The sequence below is a fragment of the Alligator sinensis genome, unplaced genomic scaffold (genome assembly GCF_000455745.1).
Source record: "Alligator sinensis unplaced genomic scaffold, ASM45574v1 scaffold722_1, whole genome shotgun sequence".
Lineage (NCBI taxonomy): Eukaryota > Metazoa > Chordata > Crocodylia > Alligatoridae > Alligator > Alligator sinensis.
The window spans coordinates 1,368,153-1,372,253 of record NW_005842345.1 but is presented as its reverse complement, the minus strand read 5'-3'; the positions used below and the strand labels follow the sequence as shown (position 1 = coordinate 1,372,253).

Genomic DNA, 4,101 nt, shown 5'->3' with positions numbered 1-4,101 from the left:
GATGGCAACATGCCAGTAGTCGCAGCCTAATCTGCTTTTAGGCTGCTGCCAGTCAAAACATATTTCTGTCATGGCAAATATCACTGATCATTGTGCAGCCTTTCAGCTACACAATAGTGTCGCATTTTAACGCCCCGCCCCTCCCCAGCTGCCCCAGAACAGCACGCAAGTAGTGCTAAGAGGATGATCTAGTAGTGATTTGGAGGAGTCCATAATCTTGGGACTTGAATTCCTTATTTAGCTGGGGGTGGAGGAGGAATAGTTTGGGAGATGCTTTGTGGCTAGGCATGCAATTAAAAGTCTGCTGTCTTGAGTTAGCTGTCCAGGGTAATGCCTCTGTGGGTGAGGGCTCAGTTGTGCAGTCTTTATCACAGTGGGGATCTCAGCTCAATACACTGAGCTTCAGAGCTGCTGGCAATTGAAACAAGACTCCCATACAGCTCTGTGCGCTCTGCGTCTGCCTTGTGACTGCAAAAATGCATGTACTTAATATAGGTCAAGTGAAAACATTATTCTCAGAATAGAAGACCTTCCTTCAGAAAGAACTGCAGCTGTAAAGTGAAGCCCGGGCAGGAGCAGTCACAAGGTGCATTTGGCTGTGAGGTGGGTATGGTCAAGTATTTTTATGTAATCCCTGCAAAGCAGTCAGAAGCACAAGGATCCTGAGTTCTGATGCTATGAATGCAAAGCAATTCAGGATTGCAAGGTCACCTCCCATAGCTCGCCTTGCCAGAACCTGTCATGCATATCGGAGCAGTCATGTGACCCTCCCAAAATGAGCTGTCGGGCAAGGTGAGTGCTGGAGTGACTCAGAATGGAGTTCATGAATGGGACAGGCATCATGTAACCTGCAGGGGGTTAGGGTGGGTAGATGGCCTTGCTGCTACCTATGCATTTTGCCAACTTGCAGCTGTGCCATGTTCAGGGCAGGTGAAGGACCTGGCTTGTCCAGTGCTGCTCTTGGAGGGGAGAGTGTTGGCTTTGTGCCCACACTGGAATTGCTTGGGGCACCACAACAGTGGGAACGTTAGTGCAAAAGGGCTAGCTCCTTTCACTCTCATCCAAGGCACTCATCTCATACAAGTGCCAGAAGCCACCTGTTCACAGGTGCACTGGCAAGGGAGCTCTGAAAGGCCTCATATAGGCAAAGCCTCTTTCAGAGTATAATGAGATGGAGTTAAGGTACTGCTGGCCTCTGGCCCCTTGCCAGGAGCCTAGGCCCACACCTAAACTTTAGATCGTGCTGCGTGCTGTGTAAATGCATATTTAAAATATGGTCCCTACTTATTACAGTGATGAGCAGCAGAGTCTAATATGGGCATTAACCGGTACAAACTAGCCATGATGTCTTGCTTGTTCTCCTGCCTCCTTCATTAGGTAAACTGTGTGCATGTGGGAGGGAGGGTGTTCTCACTGGGTGATCATTGCTAATTCCCTTCCCTTCTCTCACCAATAACACAGACTGTTTTTAAAAGCACATACTTTTTTGCTAGCAGCCTGAGGCTTAAATTCTAAAGAGATGTGAAGAGAAGTTAGAGAGTCTTTCAAAGTACAAAGAGACAGCTGGGCAGAAGCAAACAGAGCCATCTCTTGCCCCAGCTTGTTCCATGGCGATCAAATGCTGTACCTTTTTAATAGACTAGGTGCAAAGGAGGAGGAGAAGGGTAATTGGAGAAACAATGCAGAGGAGTGGGGGGCTAGGGGTGGAAAATGTGCTCCAACCATAAACTAGCTCCAAATACACTTTTAAAAATTTGATTCCTATTCACTTGGCAGTTCAGGTCTGTTCTAGGCCATGACATCTCTAGCGCTTAATCCAGTGTGACCGAAGGCAGCTGCTTGTTAGCAAATGGTGCAGATAAAACCCAGAGTTCAGACGCTCGGCTTTGGCAGGTACAAGGAATCCTTTCAGCTAATCTCTAAAACTGGCTGCCTGCTAATAAAGTGAATCTGCTTTGCTTTGCTGTGTGTGGCATGTGGTGTCTTTCATACACATGGAGCAATTTGTTATAATGGCTGGGTTTGCTTGAAGTATCATGTGCAGTACCTGGACATATGTCAGTGCAATGCTTTGGGAAATGGCATGTCTGTTTTCCAGACTACTCCTATATTTTTCCCTGACCATTTGTTAAATGCATGAACACAGATTTTAAACTAATGTGCAAGTTCAGAGAGCTCATCTCACTTAACAGTACAATTCGCCATGTACTGACACTGCTCACCCTCTAAGCATGTCCTGATCCATCCCACTTAATGTTCCCACTTATGCTTTGCAGCTGCCTTTAGATAGTGCACTAAGATAATATTGCTCCCCTGCCTGAGATAATTCCTGCCTTTCATCAAGCACTTCCATTCCATATCCAGAAGTGCTTTTAGTACATACTCTTTTTTTTATTTATTATGTCCTATTAAAGGAATAAAAGTCCTTGTCCCAATAGCCCAGCGATAATATACTTTTTAAATGCAAGCTCTTGCTCTTTTATGTGTCTTCATCAAGACAGCTGCTCAGAAAACCCTGGACTTCAAAAATGAGATGAAGCTTTTTCCTTGCAGTAGCTCACTAGAACTCTAATGAAGTCTTCTGTAGACTTCTAGATGCTGAAGGATTGTGGCCCAGCAAACATACAGAAACGGTCAGCAAGATCTTTAGGGCTGAGCAGGGCAGCTACACCTTGTTAATCATCTTTGTTTGCTATCGCTGCCTGGGAACAGTACGAACAAGAGGGGGAAAAAAAAAAAAAAGAAGTGATGGCTGTAATGTATTAAGGTAGTGCTTAAAGGTAAGGACCTTGGGTCCTTGCAGACAAATCAGTCCAGTGAGTCTAGAAAGACTTTGAGCTAGAGTCTTCAAAGCAAAATCCTGGGGTGCTGTGAATGATTCTGGGCATCCATGTCCCAGAAAGATGAACTTAAACTGAAGGAGGTGCAGAGATGGGCTGCTAGGAGGAGCAGGGATATGGAAATCCTACCTTATTATGAGAGGGTTGCTTGTTTAGCCTGGGAAGGTGAAAGCTGAGAAGGATTTGATAGCTCTTCCCCTGCATGATGTGTACCTCTTGCTGCCTTTCCTAGTTGCCACTTAAGCTGAAGGATAATCATGTTGAACCTGATCTGTTTCCAGATAGGGTTTAGATTCCCATTGTTTCTTTCCTGCTTGTTTCCTTGCAGACTTCTACTAAACCAAATCATTGTTGTCCTAGAACAACATATGCTTTTTACAAAGCAGTTTCTCCTCCTTTGCAGCATTGTGTCTCATATAACAGCAGTCATTGCAGTCTGAGGATCACCAAGCCCAGCATTTAAGACATGTGTGGCTATTAACTTCTCTCCTTGTCTTATGAGTTGAGCTAGTAAAGATCCTTTCTTCCTGACCTTTGTGTTTATTGCTTGTAGATAATGGTATCCGTTTAGCTCATGCAAGAGAACTGGAACGTCTTGTGGCAGGTGACTGCTTGACAACATGCTTGTCAATATGATGCGGCTGCTTTTACAGAGAGAAATGCCAGCAGCTTGCACCGCACACAAGAGCATAGTACTATCCCTGTGCCCCCAAGTACAATGAAAGGTCCTCCATTATAGTCCAGGGATCCTTATTGTCCATACTTTTAAGTGATGTTACTGCAGTACTGAGTGCCACTTACAACAGAAAAGAGAGAGTTGATCTAAGCCCATGTAGGATGTGACCACTTTACAGAGTAAAGAGCTGCCTGTGATGGGTCAGGTATTTGCAAAGCAGGAGAAATTTCCTAAGGGATAAGTTAACACCTTTACCTCTGCCCTGGAAATGCCAACTGAACTTGGGGTTGCCTGCAATATAAAGGGGAAAGATTTGGGTTTTGATGAGGGGAATGATCTAGTCCTGCTTTGAGTAGGGGGTTGGATCAGATGACCTTCTGAGGCCCCTTCTAACCCTAATTTTCTATGATTCTATGAACAAAGAAATTTATGGCCAGCAATCTGCCTGATCCCTTGCTGCTTACATATTTACATCTGGCAGCCAACAGCAGGTGCAGGATCATACAGAAACAACTGACAACTGCTATATCTCCTTATTTCCCCCCCCCCCCCCCCCCCCCCCCAACCAGGAAGGGTGTGGGGGAC

The 4,101-nt window shown here is 45.3% G+C and overlaps 1 protein-coding gene across 2 annotated transcripts in view; it reads left to right on the top strand.

Annotated features, from left to right (window-relative positions):
* The first annotated feature begins 521 nt into the window (after nt 1-521).
* PEBP4 (phosphatidylethanolamine binding protein 4) overlaps nt 522-4,101 on the top strand; it is a 169,506-nt gene continuing 165,926 nt past the window's right edge. Inside the window, exon 1 of one of the 2 annotated variants that reach the window (XM_025210355.1) lies at nt 522-603. The gene's annotated coding sequence lies outside the window, so the exon portion shown is untranslated. Of the gene's footprint in view, nt 604-772; nt 793-4,101 lie in introns of those variants that run through there. The other variant, XM_025210358.1, reaches the window with a different exon arrangement.